Source organism: Schistocerca cancellata, chromosome 2 (assembly GCF_023864275.1).
Source record: "Schistocerca cancellata isolate TAMUIC-IGC-003103 chromosome 2, iqSchCanc2.1, whole genome shotgun sequence".
NCBI lineage: Eukaryota > Metazoa > Arthropoda > Insecta > Orthoptera > Acrididae > Schistocerca > Schistocerca cancellata.
Genome location: NC_064627.1, coordinates 18,200,615 through 18,223,360, shown reverse-complemented (window position 1 = coordinate 18,223,360; position 22,746 = coordinate 18,200,615).

The window sequence follows — 22,746 nt, the reverse complement described above, 5'->3', positions numbered from 1 at the left end:
TTATATACTATTTCACTGTTACATTGAGTTTTCTTCAGTTTTGTCAATTATATGGAACTGTGAAGATGGTCAGTGACAGAAACCAGCTGTAATAAGTTTCAGAAAGTAGCTGTGTCATGCATTTCTCAAAGACAGTAATTGCTTAATAATTTTAGGCAGAGCCTCTGTGTACCTCAATGTCTTTGTATGAAGGCGCAAACACACACACAAATGTATCTGTTATACCATTTGATCATTATCTATCCTGTACCCTGACCACTACCACCACCATGAATGGGTCCCTTAGACTGTGGGCTTGTATTTCCTTTCTTACTGTCTCCCAATGTACCATCATATTCTGAGGAAATGACTGCTACAAAACCTGTAGTTTTCACAGTTAACTTTTTCATTTGATACATAAATTCTTTGTATGAATTTTTATGTCAGTATATACTCTGTTACAGTTTTTCTGTGTACTTGGCAGTTTGTGTAAAATTTGATAATTATTTCATGTTTATTTACTTTTCAATAACTTGCACTAATTTTCACATAAATTCTGCAAAGTACTTCATAAAAATTGAATCTGTGGTGTGTTTGAGTACTCGTATCGATTCCACAATAGATTATTTTTCCTGTGTTCAGAGAAATTTTTAGATGTTCATATTACATTATGTAATCATCATTACCTTTTTCTGTTATCAAAGTCATTGGAATATGCTCTCTTTGAAAGGAAACAAAAGTTTTTTATGTTAGTGATGCTCTTCTCTAGCATTCTAATAAAGTGAGTTTTAAAAATACTTCTCTGTATTCAAAATAATTTTGTAAATGGTAGATAATGAAATTATTGGCCTACAGTTGAGTTGTTACAAAATCTTAATTTTTTATATTCTGACCAGATCAAGCATCATTCATTATTATTGGTTCAAATATTACAGGCCTTATTTTAATGAAGTTCCTGTTTATAGCTATGATATATGTGCATGTAACTGTGATTGTGTAAAAGCACATAAATTCCATTGTGGAATACAAGATATCATGTGAGCAGTGAGTGTATGTTGTAAATTTATGTTTAATGAGTAACAGTGCTGTTACTCATTCAAGAAATTTTGCTATCCATGAGAATATCTAATGCCTCATACAATTTTCTTTTTGTCATATGGTCCTTGACAATCTTTGAAAATGCCACCACATGACTGACAGCTATTAAGCTGTTAACTAAGTCTGACATTGCTTCCACTTATTTGTCAGACTACTGTACTATCACCTTTCCTCTCGGCCTCCCTTGGCCAACTCTTGTTTCTTCGACCCCGATGGTATTAGGTTGCGAGGCCAGAGGGTGTCTTTCATTTTCTTTCTCTAATCATTATGTGGAAGGGGGCAGGAGGGCATGTTCTGGTGTGGTGAAGCCAGGATTTCTTGTGGAGCAAATGCACAGCACAAGGCTCAGTCTTCAATGCTGTGGGTTATATAAGGCTGTTAATATGACCATGTAAAAATTGTCCTCAAAATCCAGAAAATAATAATCCTCAGATATGAATTAAAAGTAAGCGGTGGTGATGTTGGAACAGGTCATAGACCAGTGTTCATATGATACCAGTCTCACTCAGCTCTGGTTTTAGAACGAAATGTGCCCAGAGTTAGATATGTTTGTCTGCATGAAGTAAGCAGAATGGAGAATGAGCCTACTGCATAAGTATGCACACTCAGTAGTACGGTGTAAAACACATCAAATATTAACTGTTGCTGGGCTGGTATGTGTTTCCACTGAAAACCACAATGAGGAATTTTGCCACCATACCACATGGTCAATGATGGAGTGGTGCACAACACTGAAGTGACCTCGATCGCTAGTGATTAAATACAGAAGCGACAGAGCAGGCTCCTGTTCTAAAATACCAGTAACAGTGGGCAACAGGCTGGAGATGACTAACGAAGAATGTAATTTGTGGCTGGCAGATGTGAAAAAGAGACCAAACATGAATATGAGTACACTATGATGTGAAGTAACACTACTGAAAGTATGAGACACTGATGTACTTCTTCTCAAGGCAATCTCTTTCCAGCACACAGCATCTCAATTGGTACCATATTCAAAGGTCTGTCATCCTAGACCTCACTGATGTCGGCACCAATCCTCATTTTTATATTGGTGTCTACTACTTGGAGAATGACAACTGTTTGTCACTCAAGATTGTTCTGCATCCCTGCAAGCAGGAATATGAAGAGTTTCAACCAGATGTATACCTGCTCTCCTTCACTTGGGGAAAAGATGTCAGCTGCCTATAGGGCAACTTCCTTCCATAACAGTGTGATAGAAATGTGACAGATAAGAAGCTCTACCTGCCAAGTAGTGTGCTTGATGCTGTACTGTATGTGTCTCAGCTTTGCCAACATGCCCTTCAGCATTATAATAGCCAGGGTAATGAATAGAAGTTTGGGTGCCTAACTACACACATGCATTCTTCAACAGAGTAGTTACTCATGGCACATTATTAAGTATTAATGGACTACTGCTTTAGACTTACTAGAAAGCAGACAGCTTACAAGAAATACAGTACAAGATACCAGCAGTTGCCTGCCACCTCAAATGTGTAAGTTGTTTACCAATTTTTTATGAGAAGTCAGAGAGTAATGTTAATTTGAACACTCTATACTCGTAGCCAGAGAGAGAGAGAGAGAGAGAGAGAGAGAGAGAGAGAGAGAGAGAGAGAGAGAGAGAGAGAGAGAGAGAGAGATAGAAAGAGAGAGAGATAGAGAGAGAGAGAGAGAGAGAGAGAGAGAGAGAGAGAGAGAGCTACTCCGTGTCTAATTTAGCATGTAAAATTTCATACTAAAGATGTAAGCACTTGAAATAATATTGTTACAGGTCACTAATCCAAGTAATTTTTTAATTTCTTAATACTTTTACATATTATGTGAATGAAAATAACAGTGTATCCATTGCAACTTGCATCACATCATTTTAAAATAGGTCAAATGTGCACCATTAGTTGTGCTCTATTGTCATAACATCTTTTCAAAATGTAAGTGAAAATGTGGAAGTATTTCACCAATGCAGAAAACGTAAGTTATGTGGTCAAATGCAAGTAATGTTAATAGGCATTATTGTGGCATTGCTCTTGCACTCTGCCAGTATTCCACATGAGGTGTAATTCACCTCCTTAAATGTAACAACTGCATTTTTGTGTGTTGGGTGAAAAACTGTAGCAGATTTAATGCTCTTTAGATACATACAGTTGCTGAAAATGGAGATGTAGCTCCAAACCTCATTTTAAAATAATAAATAAGTGATCAATTTGTGAATGACAGAATACGAACCAACTCAAGACTCACTACATTTGTTTGTGTTACTGCATGTTCACAAAAATTTTTGTTATGTGATGTCCATAAAGTCGTTCATTCATAACAGTTTGTTGTAAAGTAATAACCTCATTGCATGGTTATCACATCAATATTTTAAATACAAGCAAGTCACTGAAGTGGAGTTTCCATAAATCTCTAATTTCTTCATGTATGTTCTGCACATTATCATCCACATGTTAAAAATGTACCAGTATACATCTGATCCCTTAAAGAATCAAACACGCTTGCATAAAACAGCGTCAATAGTTTGATTACTTTAAAAATGAATTATTGTGTTAAATGTTTGACTTCAAGTAGCTGGTGCCCATTGCCACACTGCAGTCCACTTACCATGGGTTGGAAACCACTGCTCTGCACTGTTCACAACTGCACGTACATCATTGGCCTAAATCAGAGAGAGTAATGGATATAGGTCAGTATTTATTGTATGCCCAAACAGTATTCCATCAATACTACCTAATGACTAACTTGGTTCATGACACCCAGCACCAGATGCATGGTGGCTATGTAACAGTTTCCAGGGGCAACAAGAATTTGAATTTCAACATTTTATATATATTTTTATATTCAGTCAATAATTAAATACCTGTTTTGATCTACTCATTAACAGGTATAATGTTAGGTCAAAGGTTTAACACAGTTTGACTGTAATATGGACATGATGGTGTTTTCAGTCAGTGTAGCTCATGATTGGCAAATTACACAGACTATATTAATGCAGTGCTTCATACTGAGAAAACTTGGTGACTTCAAACATAAGTTCAAACGTTATCTAATTTTTTTTTCTTTTTTGCCTGTGATTCAGATATTTAACACATTTAAACTGCTGCAAACATCTGATTGCTTTACAAATAATTTAAAAACTTGAGTGTTTGGTTCCTTAAGATATCATAGGTTCACTGTTTAATGTTGATTTGCTATTACTGCTTCTCCAGATGGAGGGTTTTTCTGTGGTTTATATTTTGCCTCCTTTCAATGTATTTTAAATATGCACTTGAGTTGTAATACATTTAGTCCATTGAGAATTACATTACCAATTTAAGCTATGTTTTAGCACACACTTTGGCCACCATATTGCATCATACGCCTTTGAAGTTAACAAGGGCCAACAAAATTAGATTACATTCCTGATTTTGTGAATTTCAGACTTCTGACCACTCATGGCTTTTATTGTATACAGTATAAACGTTTGTTCTATCTTTACACAGTCATGTAGTGTTGACTGCTGTTCTTTTGTTATATCACATGGCAGTTTTTACTTAATTACTCAACATTGTGGTTTGAGTGTAGATTTGTGTTAATAATTGTAATGATGGGTTCAGTGTAATCTGAACGTGATGTATAAGTACAGAAAAACATATTACTCCTCTAGTGCTTTCAAAGCTTTCGCAATCCTTCACTCTCTATGAGTACTTCCTCATCAATTGGTGGGCATTATGTACTGTATTTTGCTCTAAATGTTTTGTTTCCATGATTATGCTTGAATTGTGAATATTTCCATTTCCTTTTAGTTTTTGTGCATGTGGAAAAATAACATGCAGGTACCTAGAGTGCCAGTGATATATTAATATTGATCTCCCTGCCCCTTAAGTAAAGTAGTAAACCAAGTGTGTGATTACATTATGAAGCTCTCAGGTTATTTTGATGTGTTGTCTTGCTATTCAATGTGATTTTCTATATACTTCCAGATGATACATTATTTAATATGATTAAATAATCACTCATGTATTCCAGTCTCATCTTAGTGTTATAAACTTCAGTAATATAGTACATAAATGTGTTACTATATTTCTTGATGATTTCATTAAATTGAACTCAAGTAGGCTTAATAATGAAATTCCTCATGACATTTGATATGTATGCCATTTACTTAAATTGCAGTTTGTGCACTGTTTCTTTTATTATACTTGTGTGGCATATACATGTACAGTATATGCACTCTGAACATACAGTTTGATCATGGGGTAAATAATTTAAAAATTTTGAAGTACATACATTGAAAATTATCATTTACTGTCACTCTACGCTATCCACATATATGCTCTTTATCTGTATGATCTACTTTGTATTGCCTTGTTGGCTTCTTAAGTGAAACATGTGTACCTGACAGACAGTGTATAGTCTGAAGCACTGGATATGTATGTTTGCATTCCTTACATTTTGATTGCGACAATTTTTTTTTTTCCTATGTGGAGAAATGTATGACAATTGACAAAATATTGTTCTGCAAACATTAAAAGTACACTTCAACTATAATACACTATTTCATTGTTACATTGCTTTATTTTCAGTTTTGTCAATTATATGGAACTGTGAGGATGGTCAATGACAGAAAGCAGGTGTTATAAGTTTCAGGAAGCAGCAGTGTCATGCATTTCTCAAAGACAATAGTTATCTAACAATTTTAGGGAGACTCTAAGTGCACATGAATGTCTTTGTGTGAAGACTTAAACACAAAAGTATCTTTGTCTACCATCTGATCATTTTGTATGTTCACCATCTCCTCAAGGGGTGACTCAGAATGTGGGCTTGGATTGAGTTCCTCCTCATTTCTTAACTTCTCCAGACATACCACCCTCTCCTGATTGTGGAAGTAACTGTTACAGAAACTTTAGATTTTGCAGTTAAATTTTTCATTTGATACATAAATTTCCTTGTGTGAAATTTGTATGTTAATACTGTTGCAGTCTGACAGTGTGCTGAAGAGTTTGTGTAAAATTAGATAATTTTTCATATTTATTTACTTTTCAATAACACTGGGAAATTCATGTGAACATCAGTGCAAAGTACTTTGTGAAAATGGAATTTGTGGTGTGCTTGGAGTACTGACTGTGAAAGAGAAACTCTTTGATATTTGTAATGCATAAGTCTGGTGTCACTGTCATTTGTACGATTAATGTCATTGGAATTTGCTCTCCTTTAAAGGAAGCAAATATTTCATATTAATCTTACTGAAATTCTTAAGTTAATGTAACTTTTTCAAGCATTGTAATGAAGACTGTTGTAAAAATGTATCTGTATTGGGCATGCTTTGTTAAATGGTAGAGACAAAAATTGTCGCACAATTTGCTTGTTAGAAATAACTTACTGTTTATATTATGATGGGACGAAGCAACTTTGTTTCAAGAATAACAGCTAATTATTTGACTCAGAGAGCTGGTACTGATAGCTAAGTTGTAGCCTGAATGTAGCTTTTGTTGTGTAGATGTACACAACTTCCCATGTGCAATAAAAGATAACCTGTAAGAAGTGTCTGTAATGGTTTTGTTCTAAAAGTTATATTTATTCAGTAACAGTGTCATTACTGTATAAGTAACAACTTGATTCCTTTTCTGTGCACTGATATAAAATTGTAGTTAGACTGCAACTATCATGTACAAAATTTCACAATCCATGGAAATACTCTGTCCTTCATACAACAATGCTCCTTTTTCATCAGGCACTCTCTGACAGTCTTTGAAAATGCCACCACATGACTGACTAAGCTGTTACCTAATTCTGACATTGATTCCACTTATTTATCAGACTACTATCACCTTTCCTGTCAGCCTCCCTTGGCCAACTCTTGATTTTTCGACCCCAATGGTATTAGGTTGTGAAGCTGGGCGGTGTCTTTCATATTCTTTCTCTAATCATTATGTGGAAGGGGGGAGGAAGGCATGCTCAGGTGTTGTGAAGCCAGCATTCCTTGTAGAGCAATCAAATAATACTAAGCCTGGTCCTCCAAGCTGCAGGTTGTGTGTTTAAGGCTGGTAACATACCCATGTAGATGTCCCCACACACCTGAAAATAATCATCCTCAAATACGAATGCGAAGTAAGAGGCGGTGAGGTCGGAAAGGGTTATTGTGGATGTGTAGAGAGCAGTGTTCGTATGATATCACTCTGATTAAGCTCTGGTTTTGTAACAAAATGTGACCACAGTTGGAGATGTTCTTTGCATGAAGTAAGTGGTATGGAAACATGAGCCTACTGAATAAGGAAGCACCCTTGGTAGAAGGGTTGCTGGGTTTGGTTGTGATTCCACTGAAAGGCGTTATGAGGTGTTTTGGAAACACGTAATCTCACATTGCTGCCACTACTACATGGACAATACTGGAGTGGTGTATATCAATGAGGTGAACTCGATGGTTACTGAATAAATACAGATGAGACATAGCAGACTCCTGTTCTATAATACCAATGACAGTGTGCAGCAGATGAAGAACATAATTGTGGCTGCCAGATCTGAAGAGGAGACCAAAGTGAAAATGATTACACTATGCTGTGATGGAACACTGCCAAAAGTTACTTCTTCCCAAGGCAGTCTATCTTCAGTGCACGGCCTCTCAAGTAGTACGATGTCTGAAGGTCTCTGTCCTGGAGCTCACGGATGTGTGCACTGTTCCTACTGTCCATGACTATTACTATGAAGACAGTGACTGTGTGTTGCTTATGATCATTCTCCATCTTTGCCATCATATGAAGAGTTCCAGCCAGATGTGGAACTGCAGTACTTCACTTGGGGCAAAGGACATCAACTGCATGTAGGGCAACAGCCTTGGTGGAATTGGCAATTCAAGAGGACTACCTGGCCAACAACATGCTTCACCGGTACTGTACATGTCTCACCTTCCCTGACGGCCATCAGCATTATAGATGCTGAGGTTGTAAATGGCAGTTAGTCCCAAACTACAGGTAGTATATTCTCTGGCACATTTCACTGTAGTAGATGTGGCACATCAAGGTATTCTGATGAGTTTTCTGCTGATAGTAATATTTAGTACCAGTGGACTATTACTTACACCTAATCAGAAAGCAGCCAGCTGAAAAGAAATATAGTCAAGATGCAAGCAGCAGCCCGCACCTCAACAGGATGTGGTAATGACAGTGCCTGTTTAATGATCAGCAGCTCTTATGTCAGACACACTTTTCCCCCTCTCCAAATCCCCTTCCCCTCGACCTGTTCTGTTGCTCATTTAGCAATAGAAGCAGCAAATAGCAAACAGCACTGAGTATAAAGTCACTCTGTATTTAAATTAGAATGTAAAATTTATGCTCACTGTGTTAGTACATAAACTAAAATGGCTAGTGTATATTCTCCAAATAATCTTTTAATGTCATATTTTATTTCTTCAATTATGTGAATGGAAATAATTGTAAATCGATTATAATCTACATCACATCACTGTAATATTGGTTAAATATGTATTATTAGTATGTAGTATAGTCATAGACATCTCAAAAATAGTTTCAGAATGTAAGTCTAAATGTGGAACTATTTCAACAATGCACAAGACAGAGGAAGTTCTGTGGTCTGATGTATGTAATGTTAGTAGACATAATTCTCCATCTCTTTTGCACTCTGCCATCATCCCAGCTGATGTTAAATTGAAGGAAGTTAACTATACAATTGTATCATTAGATGTAAGGTGAAAAATTGAAACAAATGTAATGCTCATTACATTCACACAGTCAGTGAAAATGGAGATGTAGCTCTGAAATTTGTTGTACAATAATTAAAAAATAAATACCTATGAATGACAGAATATTGACTTGATTAATGCTTACTTAATGTTACTGTTTCTATTATATTGACAAATGTTGTTGTTATGAACAAACAACTTTATAGATATATCATAACAACAGTTTCTTAGAAATTTATAACATGCTTGCATGGTTATCATGTAGATATCTTGAATACAAACAGGTTAATGCAGTGGATTTCCAAACGTGTCTAATTTACTTGTGGAAATTTTGTAGCACATGGATGACAAGGTACAAATGTACCAGTAAACTACAGATCCATTAAACAATCAAACTCCTATGTGTGAAGCAACTTTAATAGTCCAATTACTTTAAAATGAGTTTGATTACTTCACAGTGAGTTAGTGTGTTAAATATTTGACTTCAAGTACAACAACAAACCTTACCTAAACTTTTTCCACTTATGTGCTAAAAGTTAATTGGATTCCATTAAGAGGTCACATTCTCAAATACTGGATAAACAAACCCCAGGTAGCAGCATGCTGTCAGTTACACTTCTTAAAGACAAGTTCACAGTGCCTAAAACTAATACTTGTTTCTTTCTGTTTTAAACTTATAATATATTTCTTAATGTGCAGCAACAGATTATGAGGGCATTTTAAATTTTCAGAGTTGGTCAGTCATTATGTGGAATAACAAAACTAAAAACTGAAACTTCCTGGCAGATTAAAACTGTGTGCCCGACCGAGACTCGAACTTGGGACCTTTGCCTTTCGCGGGCAAGTGCTCTACCAACTGAGCTATTGAAGCACGACTCACGCCCGGTACTCACAGCTTTACTTCTGCCAGTACTTCGTCTCCTACCTTCCAAACTTTACAGAAGCTCTCCTGCGAACCTCGCAGAACTAACACTCCCGAAAGAAAGGATATTGCGGAGACATGGCTTAGCCACAGCCTGGGGGATGTTTCCAGAATGAGATTTTCACTCTGCAGCGGAGTGTGCGCTGATATGAAACTTCCTGGCAGATTAAAACTGTGTGCCCAACCGTGACTCGAACTCGGGACCTTTGCCTTTCGCGGGCAAGTGCTCTACCAACTGAGCTACCGAAGCACGACTCACGCCCGGTACTCACAGCTTTACTTCTGCCAGTACCTCGTCTCCTACCTTCCAAACTTTACAGAAGCTCTCCTGCGAACCTTGCAGAACTAGCACTCCTGAAAGAAAGGATATTGCGGAGACATGGCTTAGCCACAGCCTGGGGGATGTTTCCAGAATGAGATTTTCACTCTGCAGCGGAGTGTGCGCTGATATGAAAATCCTGGCAGATTAAAACTGTGTTTCATATCAGCGCACACTCCGCTGCAGAGTGAAAATCTCATTCTGGAAACATCCCCCAGGCTGTGGCTCAGCCATGTCTCCGCAATATCCTTTCTTTCAGGAGTGCTAGTTCTGCAAGGTCCGCAGGAGAGCTTCTGTAAAGTTTGGAAGGTAGGAGACGAGGTACTGGCAGAAGTAAAGCTGTGAGTACCGGGCGTGAGTCGTGCTTCGGTAGCTCAGTTGGTAGAGCACTTGCCCGCGAAAGGCAAAGGTTCGAGTCTCGGTTGGGCACACAGTTTTAATCTGCCAGGAAGTTTCATATCAGCGCACACTCCGCTGCAGAGTGAAAATCTCATTCTGGAAACATCCCCCAGGCTGTGGCTAAGCCATGTCTCCACAATATCCTTTCTTTCAGGAGTGCTAGTTCTGCAAGGTTCGCAGGAGAGCTTCTGTAAAGTTTGGAAGGTAGGAGACGAGGTACTGGCAGAAGTAAAGCTGTGAGTACCGGGCGTGAGTCGTGCTTCGGTAGCTCTGTTGGTAGAGCACTTGCCCGCGAAAGGCAAAGGTCCCGAGTTCGAGTCTCGGTCAGGCACACAGTTGTAATCTGCCAGGAAGTTTCATATCAGCGCACACTCCGCTGCAGAGTGAAAATCTCATTCTGAAAACTAAAAACTGACTAATTCCAGGGGCAGTGTTTTTTTTATTTTATTTTTTTTTTTTTATTGCTCCGACAGGTCTTTGTTATTACAGTAATATTTATTCTGAATGCCAAGTCTACCATTATTGGTATTAAAATAATCCTCTCATTTTGGATTCTGCACTTCTACACAGTTGCAGCTGCACTGTGTCTCAATAATGGTATACATGCGGCTAAAGATCAATGTGATACAGTACACTACATCCTACAGTTGGATGTATTTGACATTTGGAGCCCAGTGCTATCTTACATAATCAGCACACTAACATAGGGTGGTCAGATGAAGAACTTTCAGTGAGAGGTGTAAGGATGTTACACTAACTTCTTAGATTCTAGTATTTTATTATTTTCAATATTGCTCTACATTCAGCTTTCATATGTTCATGTTTATATTTTCTGTTCAACAAACCTTTAGATTCTCCTTTCCTGGATATGAATTGAATTGTCTGCTTGTGTGCAAAGTTTAGAAGTTACCTCAATCTGTCTATTGTAGGGAGAGAAATTAATTCCTATTTGCAGTAGGCAATAGCTGTAAATCATCATCTGCATCATTGTTAATAGTTTATAGTGGTTGTTGTAATTCAGTGAGCAGCTCATCAAATTTGTCAATCTGATTGAAAGACACCTGGAATATTTGTATTGACTTGAGTTGGCCCACTAGTAAATCCTGCAACTTCTCATTTGCCGAATTCAGAGATTCTGGAAAGGAGTGTTTCTCACTGCTGCATCAGTCATGGAGGGATGTGATTACTGAGAAAAGTGAATGTGTGTTGTGACATAACTTCTGCACTCACTGGCTTTTTCCTTTTTTTCTTGTCTTCCAGAGAATAGTGATCTGACTGGAAAGTGATTTCTTTGGGTTTACTAAACTTGAATCCAAAATTCACCGTCACATGTGATATTACTTCCATGTTATAAATTAATGACACAGGCTAGTGAAGATGCCCATTTTGAAAATGCCGAAATTCACTTTCTCTCCATTTTGTTTCAAGCTGTGTACAATTGCATGTTACATTCATACAATCATTCATACTAATTATAATGTGCATGGCTCAAACTTTTGGAATAGAGAGTGTGATGTTTACTGAAAACCACTTTTCTACAAGCTGAGATCACTTTCATTCTCAGTTACTCAAACACAGTTTGTGGGTGAGAACAGAAAAATTATTGCGAAGTAAACAAAACATGATAAGCAGTTAAGTAAATAGGACATTCTTAAAATTTGTAATCATTGCACCAAAAAATATGACAAAATCTGATTAAAACTTCCATTCACTTCCTTATTCACTTTCCTAAGGAAAGTGAGAAAAACTGCTCTCTTCAATTGTCACAAGTAAAACACCACCCAGTTCACTCTGTAATGCAAATAGTTCCTGAGGAAAAGATACTTAAAGCTGTGAGAACTTGAATTTGCTAAAAATTGATGCCCAAAACAAAGACAGTACTTTTTAATGTCAAACAAAATAGGGTTTCAGATCTCTCTTAAGTGATACCCCTTATGTCCATTATAAACAGAATTACAGGGGTATCCTGTTCTGTTTGGTTTTTAATAAGTGTTTGGTATTCGATTTCTGCAAGTTTTCACTGCCGGTGCACTGTCACGCTTAGCACTGGTGGACAGTTAGAGTGGTGCAAGTGTAGTAGACCTAGATAGTGTACAAAGGAGCTGCTATATGCTTTAATTTCTGTTTGAACGAATTAGTGTGCCAGATTAATCACATGAAGATGCTGGCCAGGTGAACCTCTTGGCTGACGTTATGTTCTGGCTGGAGCCTGGTTATGAGTAATAATGATATAGTAATGCTGGACACGAAAGCAAGATCACATATGAACATAGTTTTATATTACATTGTACACAGCTCCTGAGAGCTTACATAGAGATACAATACACATCATAGTATTATGCCAAATGCTTTAGTTGTGTATGAAAGCTCTTGATGTATGAATTCCAAAGACACTCTGTTCACCTAATACTTGCATATAAAAGACTGCCACTAGGTTCTTTCATGTGAGATATTCTTAACACCGCAATCAACATACTTAGTTCCAAAATGCTGATTTCTTGGGGTGTATGAACTAGAGGATTTTTTAGACCTTTGCAGCTGCAGAAGTGGTTCAATGTCATGTTGTGTATTTGTCCAGTGCCACATCAGGTCAGTGAATAAATCACCAAGAGAATTAGCTCATTTCCATGATTATGAAATCCTCATCACTGAAAATATACAAATACTGCTCAATATCATATGATAATCAGAAACTGTGCAACAATGAAGATTTCCCCACGAACTCCATAGATAACTACTCCAGAGTAGTTGTGCACATCAGATGGAAACTTGCTACCCTCCAGTGAATGTGAGGTATGAGTGAAGGTCGGCAAGATGTGTCACCTGTTAACATTATTTGTCTGATATTGTAATTAGCTATCTCTTGCCAGAAGGAGCTGCATTTCCTGTAATTGTCATGATGGTATTGCTTTTACTTGGCAGGAAAGACCCAAGGAGTTTCAGACAGTTAAAGGGTGCCCACAACACTTAATGCATGCAAGATTACTGCACAACTTTTACAACCTTGAAAGATGCCCCAGCTATAGGAAGCAATGGTTAGGCACAAAAGCTCTCCTTCAGTAGTAGACCTCTGTTTTCATATGAAGCAGGGTCTGTAACTAAAAGACATGGCCTATATTTAAGGCACTGTGCTACAGTAACTGGGAAAACTCAGTAATCATTAACTCTTTGTCTTCCTACTGACAGGCTTTTTCCATTTGGACTGCACAGTGCACTGTATATCCCCTGTATTGCTATGTGACCTGGAGCTATGGTAGCTCTGCTAACAGAAGGGTCTGTAGTGACTGCAGCATGGGAGTTCAGGCTCCAGGTTGTATTTCTGGTGCTGCAGAGTGGAGACTTGTGTCCGTTACATACACTAACCTGGCTGTATGTAGACAGGTACCCTCCAGAAAGGAGAATCTAGCTTAGTTAGGTAGGGCTATTCCAGCAGAAAGTCTTGCTAACAACTGGAACATCAGACATTGCTGGGAGTGTTGTGGTGTGACACTGTGATTACATTGCAAATGCATGGCATTAAAGATTCTGTGGCCTGTGACCCTTTCATTTTACTTCTTAGGTTCATTACTCATGTAACCAAATACAAGTGGTGTGACACATATGTTACAATGCAGTGCTGGGTAAGTACAAGTTGACTAGTACCAAAAATTATTTTTGGGGGGATGCAAAAGTTGCTTAATTGTAGCTTGCCCAATGCTATTGGTATTTATCAGATAAGATGCAATCCAAAGCTGCTTCTTTCTTCTTGTGAATTTCCATATGGCTTCCAATTAACAATCTTCATTCAGATACCTAATCTGTAATGTTATAGTGCTTCTTTAAAGGCACCCACACTCCATACTTATATCCAGTCTCCATTAATCACTCGTACCTTCATATTTACTACTGGAAAATCCAAATATGTCTTGATGGATTGCAGCACATTGCATCATCCATACAACAATATTTTACATGATCTGAGACACCAGAGATCAGACATTGCATACTGTTACATCTGTTAACACATTTTTTTTAGTTCACTGCTTCTGGCATTTGCTACAGGAGAGGACTACTATATCATTGTTCTCATGCAATTTTTGTAAAAACTATTGTGTAACTCTGAGTATCTATCACAAAATTCTTTGCAGTCAACTAAAAGATGAAAATGAGAATTTCATTCCCTAGCAGTGTTCCATACTGTGCATAAATGAGAGATTTTGAGCATAAAGTAGACTATGCCATTGAGACAACATTCTACCACATGAACCATTCAATGATGGATTGGAAGCCATCAAAAAGACAGCACTGCAACCCCCTGTTGGCTGTAGGTAAGACTAGGAGAAGCACTAGGCTGGTATTGGACATGAGGGCAATTAATAAAATAATAATCGTGTGAGAATCTGAGCAGAAAATTTAGTTCAACAAGTACAGTGGAGCCAAGGATCAAGTACCTCATTTCCATCAATTTGAGTATGTTGTATCGACAGATAAGTCTAAACAGAGCTCCTGTAAAGTACACTGCTTTTATTTCTGCATGTCATACCTACCCGTTTAGAATGACATCAGTTACTCTAAACATGAGTGTTGGTGTGTTTATAATAACATTACATGATGTGTTAGGCCCAGAATTACTACAAAGAATTACTTTATATGTGGGTGATTTGATGAATGCCACACAAATTTTGGAAGTGCACATGTCATTGGTAGAGAAAGTTTTAGAATACTTTCAGCAATATGATGTTAAAGGCAATATGAAAAAAAAAAAACAACAAATTTTCTAGACAGAGAGAGAGAGAGAGAGAGAGAGAGAGATATATATATAGAGAGAGATAGATAGAGAGAGAGAGAGAGAGAGAGAGAGAGAGAGAGAGAGAGAGAGAGAGAGAGAGAGAGAATGAATAAATTTCTTCTGGCACATTATTATGCCTCAATATATCGTAATTGACAAAACAAAAATACAAGGAGTTCATAACTTCCCAGTATACCAAACAGGTGCAGTTAAAAGTATCTTCAGATTTAGCCAATGAACATTGTCATTTTGTTCCAAACCAGTTTTTATATGCAGAACAATTACAAAATTTTGTACGCAGACTGATCCCTTAGATTGGGTCTGAAGTAATCCAGTCTGCTTTTAATAAGATCAAAGATGCACTAGCAAGTAAACAGTTGGTGTACCATATGAATGTCCCAGGATTTTTGCTTGACAACTGATGCTTCATTTACTAGGTTGGGAGCTTCTCTCTTCCAAATTAGGGGTTTAGATGGTAGATGAAGTGTCTGTACACTACCCTTTCCTAATGGGCCTACACAGCCATTGAATATGAAGTTGTCACAATTATGTACCCTTTCAGGAAATTCCACCACTATTTTGTTGATAATTACACCAAAGTATAGTGTGGTTGCCAACCTTTAAGCTTTCTACTCAGTTGCAAATTAGTGTATGCAGAAGTGGTTCACTTCAGTAATACAATTTAAAAATAGTTTGTCATGGAACAGAACAATGTAGTAACTGACACATTACCATGTTTACCTGAAGAAATATCCAGTAACTTTTGCTCTGAGGGATGAAGTTCTAAATATAATGTCTTTCTGGTGCATGATAACACTTATTGTCTGTGTTTCATGTCAGCAGCAATGTGTGTCATCTCCAAGACAGGAATCCTAGGTGGAGAGAAATCAGAATACAATCTGCACTTGACCCACCTAAGACACTAGTTAGATACTATGTTCTTCACAATAATGTATTATTTTGTTGTTGTTTTACCCAGTATAACTGGTGTAATTGCATTCCAGAGGACAACCTGGAGAACCTAATCTTGTACATCCATTAAGCACTGGGGATCCTGAAGTGGTTAAATGTGCTGAGAAAATCAATGGCTATTGCTATTTTCCTTACCTGTAAAAGACAGTAAAATGGATTATCCACAAACATCTACTCTGTCAAAGTGTGAAACCTCAAAACTGTGGCTCTGAAGGTGAGCTCCACCCAGTCTGGGTGGAAGAAGAGATTTAGGTGACATTACCTCATGCTCTAGAGTTTGCTTTCCAGTTACGGTCCTCTGCTGCTGTGCACATTCAAATCACCCACTATATGCACAGGCACTCATATTAAGCTAAAGTTTAGGAGCACTGTGCTGCCACAAAAAGCTGAACACAGGTTGTAAGTCAGCTGGAGTGAGACGTGGGCTGCCAGATTCACTTGAAGGACACAGATCTCTAGTGTGCCTGGTGAACTGAAGAGATCAGCAACGAAAAGTTATAGTTTATTATCTAGAAAAATGTATTTTAGTATAGAGGTCTAGTAGGTACAGGTAGTACATATACATAATAAAGATGGGATGGCAGGCATGATTGTGGAATGAGGACACAGTAGCATGTTCTGTTTCCCACAACCTACATGAATGCATTTGAAATGTCAGATGAGGAATCATAATTCAGGTCTTAGATATGGTAGCCAGGTAAGCTTGCAGCTCAGTAATATCACAGACAAAAAATTTAGAGCAGCCAGCTACTAGTCAGACTTGGGACAAACTATATGATACGAGATTCAAAACTTTCATGTCTTTGTTGACATTTTCTATCGTAAGTGGCCACGATTTCTTTTTTATATATGAAAAGTGGTCAAAACACTTCATCATAAATTTTAGTATTTCTATCAAACAAAGATTTGATAGATTCATCCACATTAGTCCATGTTGATGTAATTCAATAGCTGAAGTGAAAAACGTATAAGTAGTTTATCAGATGATAGCGAAAATCAAAAGATCCTAATTCCCAACACTAAAATAATATGGACACTTGCAAAAAACATAAAAATATATGTGGACACTACATTAAATGGCGAAAATGTGTGGATGTCAGCATAAATGACGGGGAATGCTATGTTTTGATGTAGCAAAACATTTATAAAGATTTGATATAGCACTATGGCAACAAAGGAGTTACTACTGTAATTTTGTGTTTCCTTGTTAGAGTTGTGGGGCATTTCACTAGCAGTGCTATCATGTATAAACACCGCTGTGTTTCAGTCTTCCATATAAATCTGACCACTAACAAAATCTCTAACTTTGGCTATGGTGTACGAAAGAAGATGTTTCTGTAAAGGATAACAGTTCAGGGCTGTAAGAGTTTAGATTAGTGAGGTTTCCCGCTTTAGGCCCAAGAGTGTTCTGCAGTTGTAACTAAGTGAAGGCAGCAGCTTCTAAGCAGTCAGTGTATTAATTACATGTCACAAAGTACAATCAGTAAGTCTATAATAACTGTTCCACATTCAGTGCCATTCTGCTCCAGATAACTTTACTTCTGCTCTTATGTGTTACCTTCTTTAGGACCGCCTGAATCTTTTGAAGTGTGTAGATTGTTGTTTTTTATGGATCACACCTACAGATATCTATTATGAGGTTTGATGTAAGAAAAAGAAAGATTAATTTCTACATCTACATCTACATCCATCTACATCCATACTCCGCAAGCCACCTGACGGTGTGTGGCGGAGGGTACCCTGAGTACCTCTATCAGTTCTCGCTTCTATTCCAGTCTCGTATTGTTCGTGGAAAGAAGGATTGTTGGTATGCTTCTGTGTGGGCTCTAATCTCTCTGATTTTATACTCATGGTCTCTTTGCTAGATATACGTAGGAGGGAGCAATATACTGCTTGACTCTTCAGTGAAGGTATGTTCTCGAAACTTTAAAAAAAGCCCGTACCGAGCTACTGAGCATCTCTCCTGCAGAGTCATCCACTGGAGTTTATCTATCATCTCCATAACGCTTTTGCGATTACTAAATGATCCTGTAATGAAGCGCACTGCTCTCCGTTGGATCTTCTCTCTCTCTTCTATCAACCCTATCTGGTACGGATCCCACACAGCTGAGCAGTATTCAAGCAGTGGGCAAACAAGCATACTGTAACCTACTACCTTTGTTTTCAGATTGCATTTCCTTAGGATTCTTGCAATGAATCTGTCTGGCATCTGCTTTACCAACGATCAACTTTATATGATCATTCCATTTTAAATCACTCCTAATGCGTACTCCCAGATAATTTATGGAATTAACTGCTTCCACTTGCTGACCTGCTATTTTGTAGCTAAATGTATTCGTAGCTCATTAAAGTTGTCTACATTGAGACTGAATTGCCATACCCTGCACCATGCGTCAATTCACTGCAGATCCTCCTGCATTTCAGTACCATTTTCCATTGTTACAGTACTTGGGCACAGTCAGCTTCAATGATTTTGTGCTGCCTTCTTGCAACCTGTGATTCTGTTCCTGCTCATGCCACATAAAACAGGTAGCTTCATGTTTCTATCTCGGTGTGCACATGTAAATCTCCACTAGAACACACATGCTACAAAAATATCTGTAGCTAAAAATCTTGGGACATCAAATCTTTGTGTGTTCCTGTGCACAACAAATCAGTTACCCACAGATGAGTCACTGCCTGTCTTCAGTTTTTGTTGTTGTCATGTTATTGTAATTGGTAAATGGTTGCACAATTGTGTTGGTGGCTAGTGCAGGTAGAGGAGACACAGGGATGATAACTGCTTTCAAATAATTGAGGTGTAAGTATTTTATGTTGGAAGTGAGGGACCACTTGAAGTCTGATTCATATGTAGGACAAAAATCCCCAGGGAATCCAAAATGAAGATGATTAATATGTGTCAGAAGGTGTAAGCCTACAACTGTGTGAAATCTTGCAGTTGGAATTAGCCCTTCACTGTTAAATTTGGTTGATCTCACGTGGCTCCCCTAGAAATATCATGTAATGTACAGTTGTCTTGTCAGTTGAAATAGAAAGCTTGGTATAATGTGTGACCTGTGATTAGCGAAAGTCAGAAACTGATGACACACAGTTTCACAGTGGCTGAGGATCCTGCAATTTAAAAAATGCTTTAGAAATAACAATTGACCCCTACCAAATTCCAAAAGCATGATGTGCCTTTTTAGACTACAAAGAATGATCTCATGCCACATGTGATTTTTAGTATGGTCATATTATTCTTTCAAAAGTACCCTGCTACTTAAATGGAAACTTTTACACATTGCAGTGTACAGATTTGTAATAGATCTGTGTTGTGGGGACATTATCTGGTGGCAATTAATGCAGATAATCTGAGCTCATTATGTAGCTCTAATTGCAAAAGTACTTTTGTAACGTTCTGTTACCTAAATCTGATGTCGTTATTTTCTCTAAACATAGTTGGCTGTGAATTACATGTTGAGATTGTCAGACAATTTCTTCCATAAGCGAAAGCTCGTAGTTTATAAATTTTTGGCTTGAAATTACTGTATGTTCAATCTCAGAAATGTCTGAGAAGGATTTTTAAGCATTTTTAAAATTATTATACTTGGAAACAATTACAAATAAGTGTATTGTTCAAATTTTGTAGCAGTATAGGCTAAGTAAAATCCTTCTAATGCAGATGACAAATTGATGTGTTATGTAGGTACTGTGCATGAAAACTGCTAGCAGTGAATAGTCTAAACAGACAGATGTGTCTCAATAATGTCCAGTTTCAGAAAATTATCTTACCATGAAAGATGCTTGTTGGTTATGTCTACAATAAGACAGGCCATTCATTATATGCTATTTCTCACAAAGTAAATCTGCAGTTGCCAACCCACACAATTTCAAAGTATGTGAACTACCTACATTAATTGTATAGAAGTTCTCATTGCTTGTCAAACCTCAGTCCATGCAAACATGTTCAAGATATGTTACTTGGTGCCTCCATATGCACAACAAAAAAATGACACACACACACACACACACACACACACACACACACACACACACACACACACACACACACACACAAGCCACAGTTGTTAGACTTAGGAAGGTGAATGATGTTTCCAGGAGAATAAAGCATGGGGAAAATGTCTTGCATATCCAGTTTCTTCTACACCATTGTATAGAGTTGCATTCATCTTATCCCAACAGTATGTTCCTTTGTACATAGTGTGTTATAAATTTCTGTGCATGTTTCAGAGTTGTGCTTACATATAGCTCCTTCCACATCTGCATCCCTAACAGTTTTTTTTTTAAATCACTGATTGTTTCCCTACTAGGAACTGATATGTGGATTATGCTGATTTAGGTACCCCCAAGTGTTCCACAGGTATGACTAGTGCGTACCTGCATTATCTGTTAAGCCCTCTGACTCTTGATCAGTCTTGTAGAAAAGCTGTAAACTGATTTACAGATATTGTGCAAATGATGTACACTATACAGTTTTATACTAACATGACTTTTTTCCATATTTATTACCACCAGAAAATACTATGCACATCAAATGCTTCTACGCAAGTAAATTTGCTCATCAACCAGCCTACCCCTCTCTCCTATGACACAGTACCACAGTAGCAAATGCAATCACTGTCTGAAGTTACAGTAATTCCTAGATGCAATATTTTCAGTATAGTTTGACAAAAACTAACATTCCTTGTGTAGCAAATGCTCACAGCAGTTCCAAGACATATGTTTATTAGATACTTAGTGTAAGGTGCTTTGTCAATGGCCACATCTATACTAGTGTAATTGGGCACTGAACTCCACTGCTGGTTTTTCTGATGGGTGTGAGGAAGATGATGGGAATGTGTCCATGGATGTCTCCTGGTGTCAAAATAGCAACATTTATTAATAAACAGCAATATATTGGTTGTGGGCACTCTAGGCGAGGGTTGCTTCCATTCGTAATATTTTTGGTGGTGACAGAGGTGACTGGTGGATGTTCACAAACGCGCCAGCTGCTGCATCTGTAATTGCATTGGCATAACTTGAATCTGCTGCGTTGCCAGTGGCACTCCAGCCTTCCAGGGCATTTTGCTGCAGCTGGAACAACTCACTGTGGGACTCAGTCATGCTGGCAACTGGGGGGTGTGGCAGGACAGATCAGTGCCCTGTCTCAGCAGACATCCCCAGCACCGACACTCTGGTGTGAATGGGCCAGTGTCCCTGGCCCTGCCCCACTCATGGTGTTCAAGCCAGCAGTATCCAGGATAATGCCGACAGTGCATTATCACAAAGCACCCCGAGCAATGGCTCCAAAGACAGTGTCCTAAGATAATTAAGGCTGGATAGTTATGGCAGTGGAGTCACTCTGGCAGCTCCTGGGAAACTACCTGCATTATGACAGTGACTATTACAATGATTGTGATTGCAGTTAAAACTCTGAACTGGTGGTGGTGGTAAGTAACACGGCTCTGTGTCACTCAAACACCTCAAGACAGATGATGTCGATGAGCGGGCTGCCGGTCCTTAAATGTGGCTTTCTTTTGCTGGTCTGCTGTTTTTCTTTCCCAGTAGGTCAGGGGAATATTCTGGTGTTGCTCAGCTGGTCTATCTGATCCAATTACTGCCTCGATGTCGGTGCCCTGGCTTGCAGTGAGCTGCTTCTTGCCATGTCTTCTCCTGTATGGTGAACTGGCTGTTGACACAGCATTATCCTGTGTTACTGTACTCGGCACTCCACCGACCAATTATGCCACAGTATCGTAGCACTGAACTGCACAACTGAGTGTAACACACACAGATTCAGGCTCCTAATACTCCTTCACTTTTTAACTATCTTTATTATTCCAAATTCCTAGCTTTAACTAATTTAATCACTCTCATCTTTCAACACACTATAGTTTGTTCAGTCCCCAATCCAAAAATTGTATTGCTTTCAGTTTTAGAGAAAACAGGAGTAGAAGTCAACTTCCTCATTAGTGTGGTTCCTGAACTCACCTCTAGGTTTTTAATATGGGAATATGTAAAGCGTATTGTATACTCTTTACCAATAAGAACAGTAGTTGGGTTTTTAAAGTGAAGGTGTGCATCTTTCATAAACTTGTTCTATACTGAAAAATTATACTCTTTGCAAAAATAATGTGTTGCTAATGCTTTATCAGGAATGATGATATTATTAGTTTTATATTTCAATATACTGAAAGCATATGAAGACTGATCAATTTGTAATACAGAATGGGCTTATCGTTGTTTTTTGAAAATGTTTTCATGGGATACATCTTATCAGTGGAACATGATTCCACACATTTGCCAAAACACTCAAATCAAGTATTACCAAGGCACCACCTGATTTTCATCTGTAGGATGATTCTTCCTCTCTGGACCTCCTTACTTCATTCAGATATATTTATTTAGCACAAACTGAACAGTCAACCAACAGCTTGAATGTATCTTTATCAACAACAAAATTTAATTTTACAACATTTATGAGACATCAAATTTATTGTATGGATAATTGTTCATACAATAACATTGTTGTTGTTGTGGTCTTCAGTCCTGAGACTGGGTTGATGCAGCTCTCCATGCTACTCTATCCTGTGCAAGCTTCTTCATCTCCCAGTACCTACTGCAACCTACATCCTTCTGAA